This window comes from Cetorhinus maximus, chromosome 21 (genome assembly GCF_964194155.1).
Source record: "Cetorhinus maximus chromosome 21, sCetMax3.hap1.1, whole genome shotgun sequence".
NCBI lineage: Eukaryota > Metazoa > Chordata > Chondrichthyes > Lamniformes > Cetorhinidae > Cetorhinus > Cetorhinus maximus.
The window spans coordinates 82,030,341-82,045,001 of NC_135899.1; the positions used below are offsets into that span (position 1 = coordinate 82,030,341).

Here is a 14,661-nt window from a genome sequence, read left to right on the forward strand (position 1 = left end):
ACTTCCTTCAGGTGGTGATGGTGTAGTGGTATTGTCACTGGACTAGTAATCCAGAAACCCAGGGTCATGCTCTGGGGACCCTGGTTCAAATCCTGCCATGGCAGATCACTAAAAATCTGGAATTAAAAGTCTGATAATGATCATGAAACCATTGTCGATCAATGTAAAAACCCATCTGGTTCACTAATGTCCTTTAGGGAAGGAAATCTGCTGTCCTTAGCTGGTCTAGCCTACACGTGACTCCAGACCCACAGCAATGTGGTTGACTCTTAAATGCCCTCTGAACAAGGCCAACTAGGGATGGGTAATAAATGCTGGCCTAGCCAGCAACTTCCACATCCCATAAATGAATTTTTAAAAAAGGTGTGGCCAATCCACTCTCACCTTCTGCCCCTCTCAATGGTCATAGCTTAACTTCTTCCTGCTCAAAGAGAACCGAGAAGATAGGGTTGACAGGAATTGTAATTGGTATCAGTTTTTACAGAGCAATTTCACGTTTCTCTCATGCTTCCAGTCTTAGGGATAACCCACGATTGGGTGGCTTGTCATCGATGCACCGCAGGTTGTCCAGAAGGGTTCAGGGCCACATCCCTCCAGAGCGGTGAGCCCAGCCAGATATAGGGATATGGCTCAGAGAGGCCTGTCACCTACGGAGCTTGCTGGTGCCCTCACCACCTGAGCCCCTTACCCCCTGAGCCCCTTACCCCCTCACCCCTTATCCTTCCAGACACCATGGGAGCTCTCTTTGTGGTAGGGTGAGGGAGTCACAGTTGCCTCTCCACCTGCAGAGTGGATGGACCTCAGTGGGGCTATGAGTCTTGACCTAATGGTATTGCCACCGGGGACCATCTCCTCTGAACGATTGATCGTGGTTAGTGTGAGTAGCTGAGGGTCCACTTACCCTGGCGGCTTTGATGAGGTCGTTCATCCTCTTCTGGCATTGGAGGGCTGACCTGTGCTGGAGGCCGCGGGTACTGACTGCACCAGTGACCTTCTCCCATGCAGGGTTGGTCTTCCTTCCTGGCCTCCTCCTCCTATCAGCTGGGTACAGGGCGTTCCTACTCGCCTCCACCTGGTCGAGGAGGATACCCAGGGATGAGTCACTGAAATTTTGCAGCAGAGGTCCCTGTCCCCTTCTTGCCATCTCTATCGGCCTTTTAGTAAGTGGCTGTCCGGGAGCCTTTTAAATATGGTGCATGGATATGACAGCAGAGTGCACCCCACCCAGCCCGCCCCGTGATACGTTGGGAAACCCCTGACTGTATAATTAATGAGGCCGGGGCCACGCGATACCACACGAATTCCCAGCGGCCTCTGCTCAGGTAAATATAAAATTGTTTTTAAAATAGTGTAAATGGGGGAAATTTAATCAATTTTGAATGACTAATATATCATCAGTGATGTTGGGTTGGTTCTGAATGGCCAAATGCATCCAATGCTTCAACTGAATTTGGCAATCCTGTTACATATTACACCATCATAATTAACATCAGAGGGGGCAATATACAGTGTGAATCTCAAATAATCAGTCATCGATATCAGCCATTTGGGAAGGCACAGCACCTCAAAACACAACGTAAAACTGATTGCACGCACATCTTTTCTGTCATTCTGGCTGCTGCAGAATTGGCTTCATGATATTAAAAGGAAATGGTTTGCAACAACAAGCAAGGCTTTGAAGCTCTACTGAGCTAGCGTCAATGTGACCTGAGGCTGTACTATAATGGGGCTAGTCATCTGACTGTGGGGTGAATCTCAGGATGTTGCTGTAAATAATGCCGCAGTAGCCCCTGTGAACCATACTGAATGTATCGCCAGGCAACCGGTGCATGATGTCACTGACATGGCATCCATGAAATGCATGTGCACAACGCACGAGTCTGAATTCCGAGCTCAGGTTTGAATGACGGGCAGTGGTACGACATTCGACTACAATCCGACTTTGTGTGAAAGCCTTTGTTTGAGGAGCTGGGCCCAGACAGAGAGAGGATATTGCCTCAAGCTAGTTAAGTTTCCCCTGCCAGTCTAAACAAGATTCTGGTGCTGGGCATTTAGCAGGAAGTTTTTGAATTGCGTATGGTGCTTTTGTAATTATAGTGTAACCTTGCTGTCCAGAAGATGTTTATCAGCCTATTGAAAGCTTTTGTTTTTATCTCTGCTGTAATGTTTTATTGACTGGACAAGTGGCTACCATACACGGCCCAAACAACAAAACTAAACTCTACCAGCGCGAAACATGTATTTGATCTGCGTTGGTTTGCAGTTCTCAGCTGTTCCACCATTTAGGATTCTGCAGTTGGCTTTAGCACCCCCATGGGTTAGGGAGGAGAAATATTAGACAAGATTTCTGTTTGCTATCCTGTGATCCCTGCTGGAAATTGCACATGTGTGGAGGGCAGCTGAGGGCACCATGGGGCTTATGGGCTCCACAATTGAACAGACACACACACAAACAATTGAACAGACAGACACACAAACAATTGAATAGACATACACACAAACAATTGAACAGACACACACACAAACAATTAAACAGACACACACACAAACAATTGAACAGACACACACACAAATAATTGAACAGACACTCACACAAACAATTGAACAGGCACACACACAAACAATTGAACAGACACACACACAAACAATTGAACAGACACACACACAAACAATTGAACAGACACACACACAAACAATTGAACAGACACACACACAAACAATTGAACAGGCACTCACACAAACAATTGAACAGGCACACACACAAACAATTGAACAGGCACACACACAAACAATTGAACAGGCACACACACAAACAATTGAACAGGCACACACACAAACAATTGAACAGACACACACACAAACAATTGAACAGACACACACACAAACAATTGAACAGACACACACACAAACAATTGAACAGGCACACACACAAACAATTGAACAGGCACACACACAAACAATTGAATAGACACACACAAAGGTTAGCCAGAAGGGTAGTACCAGGAGTTGGCAGATCTTGGGGAATTACATTGCGGCAGAGTTACTGCCTTCTAAACGAATGGGACGGTGTGGAGAAAAAGTGAAAGTTTGAAAACTGTGACAGCTAGTTTGGAGTTTATGGCAAAGAGCCATTGTGGACCCATCGACCTACATAGAGGCTGTTGTTGCTAAAAAGAACAGATCAAAAACAATTCTATTCAAGGAGTTGACTTAGATGTCGTTTATCCCTTTCCTTTCTCACTTATCTAGTTGCTTGTGTGCTCGTTGCGTTTTAGATCGAGCTCTAGGCAACTGCTAGTCTGTAAGAAAGCTCCTGATTTTTATTCTACTAAATCTACTAAATTCCCTTATCCTGGTGACAGAGCCAGGAACCTGGTTTACTGTATGTCTGCAATACCCCTTTTCAGGATATGGGAGGCTAGGATTTCCCAGCTGCCATTTATCAAAGTTTGTTTTGCGGCAAAAAAAACTCACTGCAGACTTCAGTGTGTCCGACAAATACACTCCGCTGAAGAGCAAACGTTTGGGAGTAACCTATCCCTGTCTGCCCACTCAATTACTAATACCTCCTAATAAGAGCAATGCATGGAAAGACCATTATTTTCTTTGGCTACTCTTTGTAACTGACTGTACTGTATCAATGATCCTACCGACTTGAGGAAGTCACACTCCACGTACGCAGGTTGGCCTGTTTCCCTGATACTTGGCAAGGAGGAGTTTTAGATCTCTGCTCAGCTCACTCCACATAGCTGGATGCCTATTGGCTCATTTAATCACAGCTCCCTCTCCCAGTGGCCATTAACTCCTCCGCATCCTTCAGCTGGAGAGAGGGTGGGGGGAGGGAATCAGCCTGTGGATTTCTTCCTGTTATATTCACTGTGACTCTTCAGTGCTGTGATGTACTTTTGCAGCTGAATGTTGCCCTCTCCCCCTTTGAGGGCTCAACGGACATCCTCCTTGCCTATGGAGTTAGGGTTGCCAACTGGAGGTTTCATCACATGACTTGCCCCCACGCTCCAGCCATTAGTCGGCCAACACATCCATCCTTGTGACGCACGGCCTTCCTAGGCAAATTGGAAAGCCAAAGGATTCATTCCCCAATTGGATGATGATCGACTGTCAGCCAAACAGCAGTTTTTCCCATTTTCAACGTTTTTATATCTAGTAAAGAGAAAAGCTCAAAGAAAATGATAAAAAAAAAGCACATTTTTAAAATGTCCCAGTGACTTTTCCCCAGGGCTGCACACGGCAGTGTCCTGGAGATAGATCTTCAATTCTTGGAGACTCCAGGCCAATCCTGGAGGGTTGGCAACCCGATGTTATCCCGAAGCTGTGACAGACTTTTCCCCTGCTGTGATCAAGAAACTATATCATAAGCTTATGCAGGCTTACTGAATATCCCAAACCAGCAAGGGCCAGGAAAGGATCTATCCGGCAGCAAAGCTTCCTACTGAGGGGTGCGTTGCTGCTGTTGGCAAACCCTGCCCCTTTAGGTGGGCTGTGGCACCTCCAGAAGGAGCAGTGCTACCCTCAGATGCTCTATAATGTGGCTTCTGAAGAAATAGCAGGACTATAAAGGTGGCAGAGCCTTCACAACTTCAGCCAGGTAACGGCTGGTAAAGATGTGCACAAGTCACACACTTAACAATGTCTTCATTTCATAGAACTCAGGATTTCTTCAGCTGGTTCCCATGTGACCACCAAAGTAAGCAGAGAAAGAAGCCTAGCACTCCAGCACACTAACACGTGGTAGCTGTGGGAGACTGAGAGACAGTGAAGAGCTCCGCCAATTCTGAAGATCTTTATAGACGATTGTGTTGCTGGTGGTCCCACAGAAAAACATGGCAAATTCAAATTCTCTAAAACCTAATTAATAAATAACAAGCATGCTTCAACTGATAAAGATGTCATTTAAAGGCATAAGCCAATGATTCTATAACAGGGGAGAACGATTAATTGGATCACCCGTTCAAAGAGCTGGCACAGGCATCATGGGCTGAATGGCCTCCTCCTGTGCTATGTGCTTTCAGGCTCTATGATTAATGGTCATTTGAGTGGGTCCTTCATTGTGATGCTGACGTTAACATTATTTCCAAGTTCCGACAATTAGGAGACACCTTATCAAGCTAAACATTGAGTCTGCACTCTCTAACGTTATTGCCTCAGTTATGTTCTCACCTCCATCATGAATCTGTTATGCGATGTTGTTGTCAGTTGGGCAACACCACTGAGATTGGTGACATTATCGGTCCTTTTAAATGAGGGAGTTTTTTTCAAATTTAACAATGAGCCAGTTGGTGTGCAGCCATACAGGGAACGAGTCTGCACTAAGAATGCTGATTTTGCTTAAAGGAAAGTGAACTGCTTTCTCAGTAGTAACAAGTCATAACAAGCCAAGTCACTCTCACCCATTCCCCCCCCTCCCTCCCTCCCCGCAACAGCCTGATAAACAGCGACTTGTGTAGAGGCCAAGCTGAAGGTCATGAGCCTTCCTTAGCGAGAAGGATGAAGTACTAGGAGGGTTAACAATCATTTCAAAAGTACACGCTTAAAAAAAGATTGAGCTTTAAAAAGTATAGGGTTTTAAGGTTTGGCCTGATCCTTTGTCCTGATTTACATCTGAATGAATCAGGAAGAAATGAGCTGTAAATCGTGGTGGAGGAGATCTTTGGAGTGCCCCTTAGACGCAGGCATCACTTACCTAAGCAACAGGGATGCCAACACGGTGATGTGATTCCTCCTTTACTTCACATGGTCACATGCATCATCTATCCTTTCAGAGGTCACGCCGCACAAGAGAATGTCAAAACCCTGTCTCATGTCCATGGACAAACAGCAACAGGTTAATGTCACTGACAGCTGCTGGGCACAAAGACTAGACTGAGTCTGAGATCTGCTCCTGATATCATTTAACACGGATGTGTGCAATGGTTGGACTGTGCACTAAGGCGATCAACTCACCATGATGACAGACACTGCCGGGGAAAGACTGTTGGAGGCTAAACACATATGTAATGGAAGGATCCCATCAGCATTCTGACAGCAGCAGGCTGACAGTCCACACATTTAGCAGTAGATTGAAGACTGTCCAGCTATCAGAACCCCTTTGAGGAATCAGATATTTACGAAGATTTATGATGAATTTGGCTCTTTTCCTTCAATTTACTTCTTTCGATTTTGTTTTGCTCTTGAGCTGATGACATTGTCCTGAGGATTGCTTTGGAGAACTTATTAAGCCAGACAGTGAGAGGGAGATGAATTAAAACACACTGCTGAAGTGACATGATCACTGAGGCACCCGGGTTATCTCCGCTTATATTAAGCAGACTGCCTGACTCACACTGTGGTTTATGCAGAGGACACATGAGAGTGCTTAGTGATTTACTGAAATATAAACCACTCCATGACATTGGGTGCATCATTCACAAGGCTGAAGGGCAAGTGAGTCAAATAAACCGAGATTCAAAAGTTGTTGTTTTCGTTTTAAATGTTGTCTATAACACGCGCTGACTGATTTTGTCTAAATTATTACTTCGCAGATTGAGAAAATGTATTGGTGTTCTCTTTGGGGAATCTAACATCGTGCAGATTTGCTGTCTCGGAGAGTTGCCCATGTGCACATTATGAAGTATCAGGAAATACAAATATTCATTTTGCATTATATAATGAAGGCAATCTTCAAACAATAAATCTTATGTGGTGAGTAAGGAACCACACAGTTGGTTCAATCCCCAGTCTGTACTCAGGAGTAGTACAGCCTCGGTGCCAACAGGGAAATGGATCCCCCTTGTTCACACTTCTGAAAGTTATTCAGTCGAGTGGACCTTGATTTCCTGTATAATGTAGAATGGGTGAACTGACTACAATGGAAATAAAAATCATGAAAGATTTATAACGGGCTGCCCACTCACTATCATCTACTTCGCACTCATGCACAAAGTCAAGAGCTACCCCACTGAGCCTTGCTGGAAAGTAAGTATAAGTGGATGGCAGGTGAGCACACGATGCTTAACTGTGTTGATCCCCAGACAGAGACAGACCATTAATGGTTAACTGATGAAGAATGGCTACCGGATGCAGTGCTCTCAGTATTGGGTATGTATGAGCATGTCATGTGAGGTGTTGCGCAATTTCAAGAGTCAAAAAATGAGGCAGTTTCAGAGATGATTCACCACAAATAAACTGGTATAATCTTTGGTAAACCACTGACTTTCATTGGGATTACATCATAGGTCTTAGGTAGGTAATATAACAATAGTATAATAATATTCTCTGACCACTTGGTCTTGCAGTTGTATAATGATTCAGTTATGCTATTTGAGGCTAATAAGTGCAATAATCTAGAGATAGCAAACCTAAGTTATACTATAGGCTCCAACTCGCTCTCTGAACAGCCAGAGCAGGAGCTCCACACCAGTATCAATCTGCTGGCTCCATTTTAATGCCAGCCAAGAGCCAATATGACAGCTAACATTGAAGACATTAAAAATGGCTCAACAATTTTATCCAATAATTAACTGAGACGGACAGACAAGGAAAGATCCCAGGTCAAATCCCATTGAGATATCAAATCTCAGCCAGAGTGGCAATAGGGGAAATACAGTTAGCCTTCGCACCCCTGAGATATTGTAAGTCATTGGTACCTTTGGAAACCAACTTCAGCAAGAAGTCAATACCTTCAGGAGGAGAGGAAATGAAAAAGAAAAGTGATTGAATCTTTTTGCAAGTTGGACAATTGGGATTTTAAAAATTGGTTTCAATCTTACTGCAGTCGGTGCAAAACTCAAGCAATTGGATACCACAGCCCTAAGGCATTTGATCAAGCCAGCTGTAATCCTCTTACATTAATACATAGTTTGCAAATCTGGTTTGCGCTGATACAAACGGTAAGGTATAACTAGCCTGAAACTATAGGACAGTGTTGTGCTTTGGTCATGCGACATTTGGTGTTGCTATGGAAATTACAACCAAAAGTCAATGTGGTTGTGCTGAGGTTGACCCACTGGGGGCTTGGAAGGCTGCTGTTGATATTGTAGCCCATGTTTCTGTCATGTGATGCAGAGCAAGATTTCAGTGGTCAGTACAGAACCAAACCACTACAAACAAACCACGTAAATCCATGAGATATATATTTGCTTATAACTTACTTGGGTTGGTGACTGTACTTGCGGTTTATCTGATGCACTCTCGTCTTGAGGAGAGAGTTGCCTATTGTCCTGTTCAAAGCCATGTGGCACTGTCAATTGTCCTTTATGTACCCAGAATCATAGAATGGTTACAGCACAGGAGGAAACCATTCAGCCCATCGAGGCCATTTCGGCTGTTCACATAAACAATTTAGTTAATCCCACTCCCCCGCCTTTCCTCGTGGCCCTGTAAATTTATCCCTTCAGGTGCTTATCCAATTCCCTTTTGAAAACTACGATTGAATCTATCTCCTTTCAGGCAGTGCATTCCAGATCCTAACCACTTGCTGCATGAAAAGGTTTTCCTCGTGTCGCCTTTGATTCTTTTGTCAATCATTTTAAATCTGTATCCTCTGGCTCTTAACCCTTCTGCCATTGGGAGCAGTCTCTCTCCCTCCCTCTCCTCTGCCTTGACCCCTCATGAATTTGAACACCACTAGCAAATAGCTTAATATTCTTTTCTTTACGGAGATCAACCCCAGCTTTTCCCAATCTATCCACGTAACTGAAGTCTTACATTGCTGGAATCGTTCTAGTAAATCTGTTCTGCACCCTTTCTATTCACATCCAGGGGAAGAGAAAAAAAACCCAAAGAAGAGAAACAGGTGAGTTAGCCATAGCAATAAATAAAAGATGTGTTATTGGTATCTTCATCCAAGTTCCTACTGTCTCCCAATGAATGTGTTTGATTGGGTTGGCAGTTCCTGTGTTGTGCGTGCTTCATTCCACCCCTCCTCTTCCCCAAACTGTAAGGTTTTTAACGGAGCACTGAACTGAATTAACGTTTCTTCTACATTTCTCCCTTCCTCCTACCCCACCCCAGTGCCACCCCAGTGCCACCCCAGTGCCACCCCAGTGCCACCTATCATTCCCTGACTTTGGGCCAGCAAGTTATCTGTTTCTAATCCTCTGGATTTAAGTCAACCACTGGAAGATACTTCCAAGCAATCCAAGGAGGAAGATGTAACCCATTCATTACATTTACTTTCCACTCATTTATTTGGAGACTCTCCTCTCCTACTTTCCTGCTTGGTTATCAATCTTTTTTTTTTTTGCCTATGCTATTTAATATTTGATATTCCTTGCGGACTTTAGTCATCGATTGCCTTCTTTCTAGAACACAAAAAATTTAAAAAAGTCAAGGTTGAGAAAAGGCCATTTTAAAAATATACATCTTGGCATGTGGGCATCGCTGGCTAGCCCACTGGCAATTATTTATTTGCCTTTTGTGAAGGTTGTGGTGTGCCGCCTTCTCCTTGAACCACTGCAGTCCACATGCCAAAGAACTCCCAAAATGATGTTAGGTAGGAGTTCTCGGATTTTTCCCTACCAATGCTCATCCTTCTTCTACCCAGTGACCCTCATATTATCCAGCAAATTGCAACTCTTTTTACCACTGTTCATTACAAGGTCTCTTTCCCTTGGTTCCAGTGCGAGTTCCTATCACAACAGCGAGTTTATTATCAAAAAAAAATCACAGAGGTTTATGGCACAGAAAGAGACCATTCAGCACATTGGCCAGGATTTTCAGCTTGAGCGTGAAATAGCACGCGTCCGGGCAAGCGTCCCGACGTCATCGCACACTCGCATGTTATTTCGGTCAGCGGGCGCACGCGACAGTTGGTGGCGTGCCTGCCGACGATTAATAGGCCTATTAAGGCCCTTAAACAGCTAATGAAGCAGAAATTTCTGCTGCCTGTCTAACGTTACGGTTGGCAGGCCAGGCGGCCTTTGCATTTCTAGCGAAACCTCGTCCACGGGTGGGATGAGGTTCCAAACAATGAGTCAAAAATAAATAACATTTTTTCAAACTCAGTTTTAACATGTCCCTCTTCATGTGACTGAGTCACACGTGGGAACATGTTTATATTAATTGTACATTATTCTTTTCTCATTTTAATAATCTTCAGCTCCCTGTGCCTTCAAGGAGCTTTCACTGAGCGCAGCCCCCCACCCCGCGCATGCGCAGGCTCTAACACTCGCAAATCCTCCCAACCCCCACCCTGGCTGAGCGCTGAGGCTCTCAGCGCACGTTTCACACTGGCTGACTATTGATTGGCCAGCCAGCACGGAATCGCGGTCGGGGCCCGATCGCAGGCAGCAGACCATTTCGTGGTCGCTCCCGGGCCTGCCCACCGAGCCCACCCGATGAGGGGAAAATCCTACGTATCGTGTTTGTGCCGAGCTGTTGGGAGAACAATGCACGGCTAATCCCACTGCCCTATTGTCCCTTCTTAGCCTTGTAGCTTCTCGGCTTCAAATGTGTATCTACCCTTTCTTTGAAAGGTGCCTTGGTCTATGACTCAATTGGTTGTGGCAAAACCTTGCATGTTCCACAATCACCTGCAGAAAGAAAATTCTCGTACTCTCTCTTCTCATTCAGGTGTGATGGTTTAAAATTGATGACTCCTCCTCAATGATTCGCCAGCCAGAGGCATAAGTCTTTCCCTATTCACTCTATCAAAACCTTTAACATTTTAATAACTATTATCAAATTTCCTCTTAGTCTTCTCCCCTCCATTGGGAGTAATTCCTGTATTTCATTTCTCTTCTCCCAACTATAGTTTCTCATCCCCGGCATCAAAGACTTGTATTTACTCGCGTCTTTCTTTAAACAAATTTTTGTGCACTGATGTGACCCATTTATAAATCCCCTCCTTCACCACTGTAGTTGCAGTATTTTTGATCTTTGGATGCACTGTTAACAACTTGACAAGCACAAATGCGACAACAAAATCCCAGTCACTATCATTGAGAAAAGGCAAGAGAGGCAATGTCATGGAAACATTATCACCACCAAGGTCCCCGTTCCAGTCACACAGGACCGAATTTTCCGGCCGCACCCGCTGCTCCTTCCAATCCCGCCGAAAGTCGATGGACTTCTGGCCGGGCCGCTGCACCCCCCGCCTTGAAGGGCCGGAAAATCCCGCCACAGTGTCCAGAATTGGATTAGCATCATTGTTTCATCACTGGGCCTACATCGTGGAATTCCCGGCCTAACACCATTGGAAAAGCGCTGTCACCACAAGGACTGGTACCGGACAAGGAGAAGGCTCATCAATAACCGCACTGGGCAATTAAGAGTAAGCAATAAATGTGGCCTTGCCGGCATCACCCACATCCTGAGAGCATTAGTAAAACATTTTGCGCTAAATCCTGAAAGCAGGCGTTTTGCTGCCATTTGGTGTCCATGTGTGTGGTGCGTGGGTATACGCAGTGTGTGTGTGTGTGTGTGTGTGTGTATGTGTGGTGCGTGGGTATACGCAATGTGTGTGTGTGCGTGTGCGTGTGTACGTGTGATATGCCCAAACAGGACAAAGCAACAAATAAGAAATATAAGTACAAAGAGGTTTAGATGCACGAGTTTCGAGAGCTGGACTGCTCGGGCTCAGGGGCTGCAGATTGGAGAGCCCTGATCTTGGATGTGACACGGCCACTTCTTCTTCGAACAGCTCCGCAATCACATTGTAAAAGGTCCAAGATCTGAAACTTCAGTCACTTTTATCTTGTCACACTGCCATAAACATAAAGGGCACTGCAGACCATGCTTTTCACCAGACAATTGAGCTCACTAACTACTACTTGCAATGGCTTGCTAAGTGGTAGCCTTGTCGCTGCGCCATGGTGTTATTTATGTCACAATTAATTGTACAGACACAGAAAATTGACTCTGCTTTGATTTCCAGACCCACCCTGCACTTACTTTGTCTTCAAAGGTGAAATTTAAAATAATTTATATATTTAAACTGCAGGCTAAAAAACTTACTGAGCACAATATTTAAAACCAAATCTCTACAATAATATCCTTTTAGTTTACCATTTTTAAAAAGAGGCCTCCTTGCTAAAGGTGGCAAGGCAGAAAATTCCAAAAATGTTTGCCGTTTCCATTTAGTCAGGGCAGGGAGATGCATGAGCTAAGTTACAGAGTTGAAGTGATGCTAGGTGGAGTTTGGGAGGCTCTGAATATTCTCCAGATACTTAAATGGGCCAACAGATTTTAAATGGTTTGTGCTCAGTGTCTGGAGGTCTCCGTTTCTGCGCTGCTGTCCTGGGAGTATGAACACTACGGATGCATTTACTTGTTGAAGCATAAACCAGAAGCCCAACCTGGAGTGGGCTCCGATTCCAGATTTAGGCCACAATCACACTATGACCTGCAGAATTTCCTGCAAATTTTGTGCCCAGAGACACATGCATTCACAAAGTAAATACATAACCTAAAGGATAACGAAATTTTGAGCATTGGTTAGACACGCACATAAGTGAAAATCTCCACGAGTTTTCACGATCATGTGTCCATGATATCCATCTGCCCAAAAGCGTCGCCACTCATAACAATGGTGCAGTCCCAAATTTAGCCCCGTACCTGAATTTCCTGCAATTGTGTTTATCAAAAGGATTTGAATTATAGCCAGATTTTTTCAGGTGCAGCAGGGAACTGTTTCATTGTGTGTTCGGAGTTTAGATTGGGTTCTTCAGGGTTTGTTTATTTTCCCTAAGTAAGCTACTCAAGGCTGTAGTTTGTAAAAACCATTATTATTTATTTACAGCTCTATGTACATCGTAGGAACTCTGCACGAGGTTGGACTTCTCCACCCTCCAGATCTCAGTTACTTAGTCATGTGCCATTACATCACAGTTACATCAGCATTAGGTGTTCCTGATGTTAACCTTTTATTCTACATCTCTCCCCAAGTCTTTGTCCAACGTTTTATGTCCTTCCCCATCTCCCCGCAAAGTCGCAGACTTCACAGGGTCAGTCCCTGAGGTGCCTTGACCAATCCCCCTGATTTGTTCTGATCTCTTCCTGAGGTCAAGGACTATTTATACTCTCGCTTCACCCTCTCCTGGGTGGTTGTAGAGCTTTGTCTTGTTTCTTGTTCCTTATCTCTGTCCTGATCCGAATAGTGAACCTAAGTTTCTGTTGGCTTCCTTCCAACGATATTAGGGTGCTGTGGTTTTTCCTTATATTTCTCTGGCCCCCCCCCCCACCGCCTCAATCTGAGATCTTGGTTGTGAAGCTCTCTCGATTGTTTTACCTTCTTTCTGTTGGTCTTGTATCTGTGCTCTCTCCCTGGGCTGCGGCACTGCTAAGTCTTGTGCGCTGTGCCTGATGTCAAAGTTACGAGCATGTTTGCGTCTCTGTTCTTCCTCACACTTTTTAACTCTCGTGGTCATCCGAGGTGATATTTGGTTGTAGTTTTTGTTGCTGAGCTGGAAGTCGTGTTCTCAGTCGTCTTCCCATTAACAACCCTGACGGTGAGAACCCATTTTATTGCAGGGAGGCTCGACAGCTTAGAAGGGCTAAGTTGAGATCCTCATTCTTCTTCATCAAGTCTTTGGTGGTTTAAACGCCTTCTCTCAGCTTCTTCATTCGCTTGAGGATACCACGGTGAGCTAGTCCTGTGAATGAGTCCACATTCCTTTGCAAAGTTGCGGAATAGTTTATTAGCAAACTGTGGACCATTGTCTGACGCCGCAATGTCCAGATTGCCGTGTGCTCCATAGATTCCTTTTAGTGAGTGAATGACAGCTTCTGCCATGGTGCTGTGCAGTCTGTTTACTTCAATCCACCTGGAGTAGTAACTAATGACAATTAGAAATACCTTGCCTTTAAAATCAAACAAATCCATTCTTGGGTGCTCCCACGGAGAGCTGGAGGCTGGCAGTGTTTCTCTTTGCTCTTGGCTTTTCACAGCACATACAAGGCAATTCAAAATGAGCTCTTCTATAGAATGGCCAATGTCTGCCCACCAGACTGATTGCTGGGCTCTTGCTCAACACTTTACCATCTCCAAGTGACCTTGATGAATTTTTTGAAGAATACCGTGATGAAGCGATCTCGAAATGACTATTCTGTCATTAAAATCTAGGAGATCATCAATGATGGTGAATTGTTTTCTCTGCCTGGAAGTATGCCTTAGGAATTGGCTGTCCTTCCAGACAGTATTCCTTTGACTTGAGACACTTGTCATCTTGCTGTTGTGCTTGTTTTTATATCCTACAGCTTCTTTGCAGTAGTTGATAAGTGTTTGGTAATGAGTGATGTATATGCTTCCACCTCCTTGATTAAATTCAAATCCTCTATTTTTGGTTCCTTCAACTGGTATTCTTGATAGTGCATCTGCTGTCGACTGGTACTTCCCTTGAACGTATTCCAATACTGAATCATACCTCATTAGCCTTAGTCTGAAGTGTTGAATTCTCAGCCGCATCTTCATAATCTCATTCATGTTTAGCAGAGTGACGAATGGATTATGGTCAGTTTCAATTTAAACCGCAATCCCATCACGTAGCCTGAGAACATCTTGCACGTCCATATTGCTGCCAATGCTTCCTTCTCAGTTGTACTATAGCTTTTTTCTGCGTCTGTCAGTGATCTTGGGGCATAATAAACTGGTCTACGTTTACCATCTCTTTACCCTTGGAACAAAACTGCACCCAATTCTGTAGCCGATGCGTCTGCTGCTACTGT

At 44.5% G+C, this 14,661-nt stretch overlaps 1 long non-coding RNA gene across 1 annotated transcript; it reads left to right on the forward strand.

The window, feature by feature from the left end:
* Nucleotides 1-5,961: 5,961 nt before the first annotated feature.
* On the forward strand, nt 5,962-6,895 carry LOC144695418 (uncharacterized). Its single transcript, XR_013579966.1, has 2 exons — nt 5,962-6,441; nt 6,540-6,895. It is a non-coding gene; the product is annotated as an uncharacterized LOC144695418 (long non-coding RNA).
* The last annotated feature ends 7,766 nt before the right edge of the window (nt 6,896-14,661 follow it).